Source organism: Cricetulus griseus, assembly GCF_003668045.3.
Source record: "Cricetulus griseus strain 17A/GY chromosome 1 unlocalized genomic scaffold, alternate assembly CriGri-PICRH-1.0 chr1_1, whole genome shotgun sequence".
Lineage (NCBI taxonomy): Eukaryota > Metazoa > Chordata > Mammalia > Rodentia > Cricetidae > Cricetulus > Cricetulus griseus.
The window spans coordinates 85,654,133-85,666,854 of record NW_023276807.1 but is presented as its reverse complement, the minus strand read 5'-3'; the positions used below and the strand labels follow the sequence as shown (position 1 = coordinate 85,666,854).

Genomic DNA, 12,722 nt, shown 5'->3' with positions numbered 1-12,722 from the left:
GGGGGGGACTCTAAAAATCATCTCAGAAGATGCCACCGTGCCTGGTTCTGGATGGAGTCCTTGTCAAACCACGTAGAGACAACACTAGTCCTTGCCCCAGTGGATTTGCTCTTGGCAGAGTACCTTACTTTTCAGAGTTGCGCTTCTTAAATTAACAATGCATCAGAACACCAAACACCCGCAGATGGAGCCTACTTTTGTGCAAACACAAACTGGGATGCAATTATTAGAATCACAAGTATGGGCAGCGGAAAATCACCCTAAACCTCTATCCTAGCTCAGAACTCCCTGAGAATGGGTAGAAAGGAAAGAAGAAGAAACAGCATGCTTTGCACAACTTGATAATACTGTGGGGGGATCCCCAGGACCACCAGTTTCTACGGCTTCCCTACTTCCCGGAGAGCTGCTCATATAGCTTGGGCACGTAGTCGTCCCACTCTGCCTGGTAACAGGTGCTGGCCACAAGGACTCCCAGGAAGTCCTTGGACTTCTTGGAAGGCTGCCACCTTGAACTTGCCGCGGTGATCTCCAGACCTGTTGCTGAGGATGGGTTCGTCACAGTTCAGTCGTTTGTCCTGCTTGTACACCAGTCAGAGGTAGCGGTGGAGGCCTGTGCCACTGGGAGGTCCAGAGCCCACGTAATCTGAGAGAAACTTGCCACTGCTGATGTCATTGCCCTTCATGTTGACCACCAGAAAATGGTGCCAATTCCTGGATTTCCCTGGGTCAAGACCATCCCATGAAATGCTGCTGGGCCTATTCTTAACCTGGGTGGGCGTCAGCACTTTGCCCAGCTCGTCCACCTCCACGCCGCATAGGCGACCCGTAGTGCATGCTGGGGATGCTGGTCCACCTCTTGCAGGCTCAGCGGCCTGGCAGGCATGGCGACAATAAGGGCAGGCACACACGCACTGAGTCCGAATGCCAAGACTTTGAATTTTAAAAGACTTTGGATTTTAAGAGACTGACTTTTTAAAAGATACTGAATTTTTAAGTGTTTGAATTTTTAAAGACTGGGGGACTTTTAAAATTTGGAATGTTTATATTGTAAGGTTGATATTAATGTGTAATCTTGGGGAAGAACAACAAAAGAAAGGTTATGGCTTAACAGTTATGTATTTGTGTGTCAGGTTGACAAGGGATCAATTGTGCTGGCTAGTTTTATGTCACCTTGACACAGCTAGAGTTATCAAAAGGAGGGGATCTCAAATGAGAAAATGTCTCTTTAAGTTTTGACTGTAGGGATTTTGATTGATTAGTGATTGATGAGGGATGGCCCAACCCATTGTGGGTGGAACTATCCCTGGGTTGGTAGTTCTTGGTTCTATATGAATTCATAGGCTGAGCCAGTAATGATGAGCAAGCCAGTGAGCAGCAACCTTCCATGGGTTATGCATCAGCTCCTGCCTTCAGGTTTTCATCTTGTTTGAGTTCCTGTCCTGACTTCCTTCATTGATGAACAGTGATGTGGGAGTGTAAGCTGAATAAACCCTTTTCTCCCCAGTTTGCCTTTTAGTCATGGTGTTTCATTGCAGCAATAGTAAACTCAACTAAGACAAGGGCCTTGAACAATACTTTGAAAACTGCTATTCTGGGAGAGAAAAACAAATGAACAAACAAAAACCAAACCCACATCTCCATTCCCACAAATAAATGTATAAAATGTATATTATATCTGGTTCCAGTTCTGTGGAGAAAGAGGAATGAAAAATAGATACTGAGAGAGGAAAAAGGATAGTTAAAAGGTCTAATATTGTTGGAGAAACCCACTTGGGAATTTTTTTTTAGATGATGGAGGATATCAAATTACTATGACATTAGAATTTTATTGAGATATAGTCAAAGGAGTGGTGTGTAGGTCTTTTTAGATGTTTAGCTCCCCCCTCCGTGATTTACCACTACTTCCCAGCTCTCTGGAATCTAACCTTTGGCATCTATTAAACATGAACATTCTTCACCACCAGCACAGCATTCTTGAGTGGTTCAAGATTCTTTTAAAGCTATGTAAGTAAAAAACCTCAAAAATCCCTGAGCTAGATGGCATTTACTATTTCTTTAAGCTCTTTGGATTTTGAGGAGTCTATTCTAGTGAATAGGCACCATATCTCCCAGGACTCAAAAAATAAAGGCCACTTAACATTAGGTGTCTGCACAAATTAGATATAAAGGAATAAAGTAAAACATATCCTCACCTCTCTTTCTTACATTATCACCACGGAGTATACACATGCACGCATGCACCAGTGTGAGTCTGCGCGCGCGCGCACACACACACACACACACACACACACAAACAAACACACACACACACACACACACACACACACACACACACACTCACGAATTTCCTCAGCAGACTCCTCTCCCAACACCATGGATTCTGGTGCATGGAGTTTCTGAATGATGCTGTAGGGAGGCATGAGCCGGATTAATAGCATGGAATGGTCCAGCCACTGGGAATCCCCCAGGCGTGGGGTGACCTTAAAGAGGGTCCTTAAAAATCAAAACTTCCATGAGAAGTTTGCATTGGTGCTAACCCTCTTGGCCTAGGCAGTCCTGGCAGGGGTGCTACCTGCACAAAAGTCTTGTTTTAGTTCTGGTGGAAATCAATACAAGGACCTAGTTTCCCATCTGTGTGCAGACCTGGGCACTCACCCAGGATGACAAAATAACTCAAAATGAGGGATCCCAGGGGGAGCAGACTCTAGGAGTCAGAGGTGATACTTTCTGAGATTCTCAGCCATCCCCTCACCCCACCCTGTTGGCCTGCACCTTTGCAGTAAACAGCCCTAAGCTTACAGTCTCTGTTCTGTTGTGCAGAGTATGGTGAGCCCACTTCCTTGCACTCATCAATTGTGACCTCCTCTGGCATTGCTTAGCTCCTGATGTCGGGAATAGCTTGGTACTTTCAGCAACAGAAAGAAGGCAAGAAGGACAGAGGAGACTGAGGAAGCAGGTCTCTGGATGACCTAAGCCACCGTAACCAACATCCTCCCCCGACCCCCGTGTGCTGGAGAGTAGAGGACATTCCCATGCCTAGTGAGTGGGAATCTCACAAAGGTGAGCACTGAGAGGTGGGAGGGATCCAAGCCTGTCATCTTGGAAAATGAGTAGAGGAAAGAGCATGTGCCATGTGGGCACTGGGATTCTGGCTTGGCAGTCCTGAGTCAGTCTCCATTTGGTGAAGGCCAGGCCCCCTTTCCTAAGGTCTTCCACCTTTATCTGGGCCTCACCCAGCTCAGGCAGGTGGGTGGGGCTGTTGCTCAGCATCCATCCTTGGACCAGGTTCCCTGGAGTGGCAGTGTGACTATTTCAAAGGCTGGCATCAGACGTTTATCAGCTGGTTTCTGTGCAAGGCCCAGGCTGACGTTGCACAAGAGAACATGAAAAACGTCAGGGAATCCAAAATACCTTTCTTTAAATAGGGTTCAGAATGTAGGCAGCGTGCTTATATCTTCACTTGGCTTTTCTGAATGAAAAGACAAGTCTTAGCCCAGTAGGAGAAATAACCTCCTGTAGGAAAGCAAAGAACTGAGAAACTCCAAGAGACTGTGAAGATAGAGTGGTATGCAGCCTCTCTTTTCTTTGGCTTCTCCGAAGGCATTTAGAGCCTGTTGGCATCACAAAGTGCCAGTGGTAAGCTAAGGGGAGGGCCCACTGTATTGGTGGTCACCATAGGGGAATGTGGACACTTCACTTGACAGTGAAAAGATGGGGGCTGAGGGATGGTGGTATTCACACACTTAGCAACCCTGTATCCCTGATGAAAACCTTTGAAAAACAACCATCCCCAATCTTTATTTTAACACAGCTCTCATGACCTCTAGCTGTGTGGTTGTCCCTTATGAACATTGCCAGAGTTTGACCCCCTTTTAAAATCCATGTGCAACGTCTGCTTCCTAAGAGACAAACTCTGCTGGTTTCCATAGAAACAAGCTCCTTGGGATCAGCTTCAGAGCCAGTGGCTGGTGACTCAGCCTTGAGAACGACTGAACTTGAGGGTAGTCCCTCAACAAGATGTCTCTGACCAAGTCCCAACTGAGTCAACTTGGAAGCTATTCCCAACTCTTTACTAGGGGACTGGCTTTGCACTGCCACATACTGTGAAGTCAGCCATCATGGACTGTGATGTCGTCTGTGTTAGGTGTCCTTGATGCTGTAACAAATAAAATCCCCATGTCAGTTAACGTTAGAAGACCACCTACCATCAGATCAAGTACAACATCATATTGCCATCAGCGAGGGGCTTTTGTCCCCTGCTAATTTGTCATATGCATATGACAAATGCTATGCAAGTAGCATATGACAAATGCTATGATGATGTGGCCCCTTCATCCTACAGCCTAGATTCTCTGCAGCTAACTGGCAGGTATAGAGAAGTTATAGTATCTTATTCTTCTTCAATGTCTGCCAAATACACATAGCACTTGCCACTTTAACAGTTTGTAAGTATATAGGACATAAAATATGTTTACACCGTTTCATGTTTCTAACTAGAATTGTATCCATCAAACACTAACTCCCACCCTCCCTTCCACAACCTGGCAACTGCCCTTCGGCTCTCTGTCCCTTTGAATTTGACAGTTCTGACTCCTTCTACAAACCTCACAGCACCTGCCCTTTTGTTACTGGCCTGCTTCATTCAGCACACTGTCTGTCTTTGAGGCTTATCTATATTGTAGCATGTATTCATACTCTTTGTGTATCCATTCAGTGACTGATAGACACTAGGGTTACTTCTGCCTTTCAGCTAGTCACACCCTTTTCTTAGCCATCTTAGCCTGCAAGTGACTTATTTCTGATCACATCTCCCAGGTGAACATATTGCACAACCCCACCTACACTCAAGGGGACCGGGAAATGCAGTCAGTCTGTAGCTGGTTGGGCAGCCATTTCTCAGAACCAATTCAGCCTATGGAGGGTGAGGCACAGCTTGATGGTAGATAATGAATAGACTTTCCTTTCCACCCCTTCACCTTTGTACTTCCTGAAGCAGCTACTTACGCTGGTTCAGAAAAAAAAAATTCCCAGGTTCGGTCCTAAGAAAATCAAGAAAATCAAATCTGTGGTCTAAATGTACTTTAAATAGCGAACTCTGGCATTTGTTCAGTCTTCAGCAGTGTTTAGTGTTTTCATTTGCTGTAAAGGGTCAAGTTTCGATTGTCACTTCCCAATGGGTGATATTTGTAGAGCCCTTGATCCCAATAAATTCAGTAAGTAGTATTTATTGATCTTCACAGCAACATGAGGTATGTATTACTTCTTTATTTGTACATGTGAGGATATTTTGCCTTAGGGGAATTAAATAAGTTTCTCAGTTTCCCAGAGAAATAAACGGCAACTCCATTTCTCCATTACTGACATCCTTTAGAGCAAACATGAAGTCCTCAAGCCAAGCTGCTGTTTCAATCATCTCTGTCCACTAGAGGTAGTGGACATGAGCCAAGCCCCCTGGAGAAGAGAGAATAAACAGTCCTTCCATTCAGCTTGGCCTTTGCTTATGGCCCCAGGAAGATGTCCAGGCTCCCCTTGGCACAAAAGGAACATCATCCACTGCTCCTGTCACTTTCCAGCAACATTCATGGAGCCCCCTCTCATGTTTCAGGTCCTGGAGATGGACTAGGGACCAGAAATTATTCCTTTCCTCCAAAGTGTGCAGCGTCCAACCAGCAAAATGGCCATGTGGACACAGAGCCCTCATACAATACAATATATAGCAACCTACAAAGTACTGTGGGAATTTGGATGATAGGCAATTAGTTTTGTCTGACACGTGGCAAATAATGGTAAGAGGTGACAACTGCCTTAAGGAGATGACTTGGTGGCTAAGTGTGCTGAGGACCTGACTTCAAACCTCCAGCACCTACATAAAAGCACGGCCGCATGCATGCCTACAACACGTGTTATGTATGGGAGGGTGGAGACAGAAGAATCATTGGGGCCTTCTGGCTACCAGAATATCTCTAGGTTCAGAGAGAGACCCCAAGAAAGTGAGGAGGAGAGTAACAGAGGAGGACACCCAAATGTCCTTCTCTGGCCTGTGTGTACACTCATGAGCAGACATACCTTCATACACACATATGCACATACCATATGCACACAGCACACTAAACTCTCTCAAACAACATCTATATTATAAATAATGAGTTAAATGAATAAGTTAAAATAAATCATTTAAAAGGTAGCAGCAGAGCTAGATGCATTTGGCTAGAAAATATTGGGAAGATCTGTTTCAAATACGATAAATAAACCCTTAGCAATCTCAAAGAGTGTAGGGTGTTTGAAGATAAAGGACAGGTACAATAGGGATAAAGCATGGCTGGAGAGATGAGATGGGTGCAGAGACATGACAGGGAGGTGGTGTGGAACAGGGTGAAGAGCCACGATTCTGCTGATGAGGTAGGGCCAGACTGTCTTTTACAGTGTTTCCTCTAGCTGGCGTGCTAAATAACTCATTTCATTCCAGCCCAATTCATTTCTAGAGAGCAAGGCCATTCTTGCCACACTGGGGTAACCCCCCTCCCCACCATGCCACATTGCAGGCTTACTGGAGGTAGAGCAAAGGCTGCCTGGAGATACTTGTTCTCCCACAATGACTCTCCCACAGTGACTCTCCCTGCAGATAAGGAAGGATTCTTGGTAGACCTTCCTTTTGACTGATAGAGTTGGGTATCTTGAAGCTGAGGTCTCTATATGACATCTCCAAAGGTATCCTTGGAGATACCAGAACCACTATGGTTTGTCTCTTGTCCCATAGTCCCAGTGTGCAGGAGAAAGGGGTTGACAGAGAGGTGCTATTAGAAGGTGTCACCTACTCCAGGTCCTCCCAGATACTCTGCTCCCATGATACTTGTATCTTCATTGCCCTGACAGCACATGATGTCAAGACTTGTGTTTCTAAGTAATTTACAAATGGAGGTCAAAGTCAAAGGCCTTTTGGGTTGATGGTGGATATGTGTCAAGAAATCAAAGCCCAAAGACTGCAGCTGTGCTGCCCAAGATGCCATGGGCCACAATGCTTCCTCTCAGACCTGCGTGGTCTGGGAACCTGTCTCCCCGTGGACACAGCCCACCTGGGGTGGAGTCTCCCTCTTCCTTTCTGTGACTTTGGGAGGGATCAGCCTCTCTGAGCATCAGCTCTATGGTGTGAAATGTGCCTCGTGAACAGAGGTCATTAGGATTAAATAGCAGCTTTGGTGTGGACACCCCTTGCTGTGATACTAGGCGACACCAGGATGTCATTATGAGTTCATATGCCCCAAGGTCAGGGTGCTGGTATGTTCATGGCTGCATTCTCTAGCCCGTGCCTCCTTAGAACTCAAGGAGTGAAGGGAGCTTAGCTCACACTGCTACAAGCCTTTCTTTCTTGCTTTTCCTCTGCTCCTTGATGTGATGATGTGACAGAAATAGGTAACAGAGAGGCTCAGTTGGTAATGCTTGCCCGGCCCTATGCTCTGCCCCAGCCCACATAAATCAGGATGTGTGGCTTGTTCCTGTAATCTCAATTGTCCTTACACTTGGGAGGTAGAGGCAAGAGAATCAGAAATTCGGTGTCATTCTCAGCTATGGTGAATTCTAGGCAAGCTTGGGATATTTCAGACCTTGAAAGAGAAAGAAAGAAGTGAGTGATCAAAATGTTTCAAGTTGATCCCCGAGTTGGTCTGGGCTGAGCTCACTTCTCATTCACCACCTCCCTGGTGTCTCCAGGAGCAGCACACGAAACACATACATGCAGTTATCTGTGAATGAAAGTTAGCACAGTAGATCACTTGAGCTGTTGAAGGAGACTTCATTATCTTGAAGGTTTTGGTTACATTTTTACTATTTTTATTTTGACTGTGTAAGGGGATGGCATGTACCACTGCATATATATGAGAAGGTCAGGGATAACTTGGGGAAGTAGGTTCCCTCCTTCTACTGTGTGGAAGAGAGAGAACTTGGGTCATCAGGCTTGGTAGCAAGTCCCTTTGCCTGCTGAACCATGCTAAGCCATGCTGAGTCATATTGTCCTCATGGGAATTTGTTATTTTTAATGTCTCTGTGGCCATTTTTAAAGCCAATCATTCGTAGTGCAACCCCTCCTAGTCTGTGGACTGGAGTTGTTGCCCAGGATGTCTGTGCTTTTGAGATTCTTAGTGCAAGGGGAAGCCAGAAGACACCAACTATGAAGTGGTAAGCCAGCTGGAGTGAAGGCCTCTGGCTGGAAACCAGCACTATGCAAACTTTAGCCATAACAACAACTGTGCGAGAGGCATTTTTCACACCATAGAGCTGATGCATAGAGTGGTTAATCTTTCCAAAGTCCCAGAAGGATGGGACACATGTTGGAGGGGACATACTTTTTGCCTCCCAGCAGCCCACAGTCTAGTTACCATGCAGGTCGGTACCCAGATGCTCATAGCATAGCATCACAGGGGTCACAGCACTGTGTGCTCTGTGACACTATGTGCTCTGTGATTAGTTCTTACCACTGGATGTTGACCATCTAGTCAAGCTACTGGGCATCTGGCTTCCCCTCCTCACTAGGGTCCATTTCTAATATTAAAAAAGTTGTACAATACCATTATGAACTAATTACACATGGTACTTCAATTTGATAGAAGACTCAGAAAAATTAGATTCTCCCATTTGTACATGTCACTATAATGACAAGATCTTTGATTCAAATATTGATTTCATCTCCCTAATTTTTTCGGCATCAAAATGATTTTATCTAGAAAGGCATGGGGTACTCTACTTCCTTTAGCCCTAGTAGGGTCTGTGGCTGTGACAATGTTCAAAAATTGGGACAGAAGCCATGTTTGGGTCTTATCCAATTCTTGCATTCCTGACTGACCTCCACAGGATATTGGGGTCCAGGAGTTATTTTTCAGGGAGCAGAAATGAGGAAGTGAAGAAATGGCAAGGAAGGCTCAGGACAAGGCGTCTTTGAGTGAAAGTTATAGGAAAATGGATTTGGGGTCAGGACAGGGAGGAGCCATCACAGTTGGAGTCATCTGGTCCTGGAAGAAGTACTGGGCTTCCTGTCACAGAGGCCAACTAGAGGCTGGACAACCCTCAAGCTAGGACCAGAGTTAAGCAGATAAACTTACAGTCCTTTGCACTGAGCCAAAGTTGTATAGCTTGCAGCATTATCTGTCATGAATTCAACACCACCTGCCCAGCTGGAGATAGGGAACAATGCTCAGAGTCCTGGGTGGCCACTGATGAGTACCTGCAGACCCACACATGAGCCCCAAAGGCAAGTGAGCATGGCCTTGGGAGCTGGGTCTCTGAGTGTCTCTCTGCATCTGATGACTCAGAGATTCCTTCCATCCCCAACACTGGAAACTGGTGATGCTGGTTTGTCTTGTTCTAATTATTATCTAGATGACTATTTGGCTCATTCCTGGGCAAGGCTTGAGTCAAGAAAGACCTGTTAATTAATTGAATAAGGTTATATAATCACATTTGGGCACTTAAGTGCACAGCAATTATGTTGGAGCCCAAGCACCTTGGTACACAAGGAGGTACTTCTACTGTCAGGAATGCATGCTCATGCAGGAGGTGGGGTGCTCCTGACACTCCTGTTTCGGTGAGGTTGGGTGAGGTTGCTTTGGATGCCTTCTGAGAAGAGGCTGGAAATATTTTAAGCAAATCTGCCTTCACTCCAGCTTGTGGGACCCATTACATTTGGGACATTGTCAGCCTAGCATTTGGCTTGGCTTATGATATACTATCCGAATCTGCAGGAGGCATTGCAAGGGGACCCTGGGCCTTCTGGTCACCACCATTTCCTTTTCTCTCCCGCCACAGACATATGCCTTATGCCAGGCCTGCCTGTTGTCACCTGTATCTCTTTCTAGCTCCCATCTTTAATGTCTGCTAAGCTTGCACTTCTCCAACACCAGTCTTCCCTACGAGAAGAGAGGAAAGCAAAAAAAGGTAGTGGGAAAGTCGATAGGGGCAGGCAAGGTTCAAGGTCTTCAGGAAGACATGGGCTGTGGTTGACGTGTTTGTCACTCAACTCTAAGATTTGCCAGGCTAAATGGCTTCAGAGGGCTCCAGCACAGAGCCTTCTGTCTGCTGTCTTTACTTGAGAATGAGAGCTCAGATGCCCAGTCTTTGCACCGGGTGCTCTCCCATCTCTCTGTGTTCCGAGTCCCGCTCTCCTCACTCTCCTCACTCTCTCTCACTCTCTCTCACTCTCACCCTTGCTGTCCTCACTCTTTCTCACTCTGGCTCTCCCTACTCTGGCTCTCCTCACTCTCTCACTCTGGCTCTCCTCACTCTCTCACTCTGGCTCTCCTCACTCTCTCACTCTGGCTCTCCTTACTCTGGCTCTCCTCACTCTGGCTCTCCTCACTTTGGTTCTCCTCACTCTGGCTCTCCTCACCCTCTCACTCTAACTCTGGCTCCCCCACCCCTCACTCTCTCGTTCTCCTCACTCACTCTCACCCTCCTGGCTCTCTCATGGTGATGCTGAGAACTGAACCCTATCCTGTGGAATGCTAGACTGTACTCTAGCACTCTAACACCCCAGTCTCATTGTGTCTCCCATGAGTCATCAGCTGCCTCTGAAGAGGGGCCTCCTAGAGGGAATTTTATCTTCACTGCCCTCCATGAGCAGGAAGGAGGGCAGAGTTGCAACAGTCAGGGAGGGGCCCCTCACTAGAGGTGGAGTCCTTGGGGCAGGTTTCACTGTAAACACGTGGCCGAAGTATGTCACATATGGACTGGCTTGTTTTCTGTGCCCTGTATACAGCCTCTGCCAAAGGACACTGACTTCAGATAGGCCAAATGAGACCCAAGCCGATCTCTTCCCATAGATGACAGAACCACAGACCATCCTTCTTAGGCTGACTTTGGATTGCTCTTTTCTAGGCAGAAACCATTTTAATAGCTTGTATCTGAAACTGGAGGTCTTGATGGAAACATTTGACTTGATGTGGTTTCTTGGTCTTTTGAAATTTAGCTATCAATGGCCCTTAATTATATTCCTGGCCATCCCTCCACCTCCTTCCTCTCAGGGTGTCTATGATAAAACCAAACCCATGGCATGTGGCAAGGCTGGTGGGGATGCTGCATCTAGGTGGGCATGTGGATGCCAGTGAAACCGAGCAGGGCTGAGAAAATGTTCCAACCAACCCTTCTGCACTGGGAACTCAGCCACCAGAACTACCAAAGACAGGCAGTCTCCGCCCAATTGTCTGTGGAAGTTCAGGGTAAAGGCCATACCACTGTGCCCAGAGCTCAGGGGACAGTGAAGCTTATCCTCTTGATAAACTTTCACAGACAATGCTCTGATTCCAGGTCACAGGAAGGGGCAAGAAACCGCCATCCCTTGCCCTGGAGCCCTGGGCTGACAGCTATGGACTCCCATAGATGCCTGTAGGTCACAGCTGAAGCTATGTGGTCTGGGCACAAATTTGCTTGCATCAATCACTCAGAGGGCACTGGCCAGTGGCTGTTTTCATATGACACAGATCCCCAGGGGTTCCTGCCTCCCGACTATGACCTTTTCAAGAGTGAGTCTTGCCACAGGTCCATAGAGACAAGTAAAGCATTTCTCCAGTGATGTCACTGGGGATTTTAAACTTCCAAGAAAGGAAATGCTATGACTGGGAAAGCAGATAGCTCAGTGTGTCCCTCTTGTTGTACTCCCAGCTCTGTGGGCAGAGGAAACAGCCATAGAATGGTTAGACACCCTACAAGAGAAGATCACTTTCCAGCTGTGAAATCTGGAACTTCTCATCCCATCGCTGAGCTGTATGGTTCTACCTCTGATTCTGAAACAGAAGGTTATCAGATCCAGAGTTCAAAATGTCTAAGTGATTGTTTGGGAACAGCTGTCTAAAAGCAAGTTGGGGGTATGGTAACAGCTGGAAAGATGGCTCAGTGGTTAAGAGCACTTGCTGCTCTTCCATAGGACCCAGGTTCAGTTCCATGGCAACTCAAAACAGTCTTTAGTTCCAGGGGACCCAACCTCCTCTTCTGGCCTTCATGGGTACTGCACACACATGGTGCACAGATGGACACAAGCAAAACAACAGTATACACACAATAAAAACAAATAAATCTTAATAGTAACGATGGAGCTAGCATAGTGATGCATGCCCACAACCAGCACTTGGAAGGCAGAATGGGAGGATCAGAAGTTCCCAGTCATCTTCCACGGTCTAGTGAGCACTGGGCCTGTCTCACCTTAGGGCAGAGGATTTGGGCATGAATCTGTGTCCATTTTCCCAAGAATGCTTTGGGAAAAAACTGTAGTTCTGCTCTTCTTTTAAAGAATGTTGAGTCTAACTGTCCTTTTTTCCTATCTTCTCTGTCTTCACATTTTCCTATGTTACTTAACAATACCCAGACCAAATACAAACTCCTTCTACCAGCCTTCCATCAATGGGCACTGAAAATTTCACCTTTCTTCCTCTAGCTCCCATTTTACTTCTCTGATGTCCACTTTCCAGGTTTATAAGCTATGCCATGCTTGTTTTATTAAAAAGTGTTTCAAAGCCAGATGGTGGTGGCACATGCCTTTAATTCCACACATTTTTTTTGAGACAGGGTTTCTCTCTGGCTTTGGTGGCTGTCCTGGAACTAGGTCTTGTAGACCAGGCTGGTCTTGAACTCACAGAGACTTGCCTGCCTCTGCCTCCCGAGTGCTGGGATCAAAGGTGTGAACCACCACCACCAGGCAAGTACAAAGATTTTTTTTAACAATGTGAAAAAATACTTCTTTG

At 46.3% G+C, this 12,722-nt stretch overlaps 1 pseudogene; it reads right to left on the bottom strand.

Moving 5' to 3' along the window:
- Positions 1-388: 388 nt before the first annotated feature.
- Positions 389-883, bottom strand: LOC113832388 (annotated as a pseudogene).
- Positions 884-12,722: the final 11,839 nt, after the last annotated feature.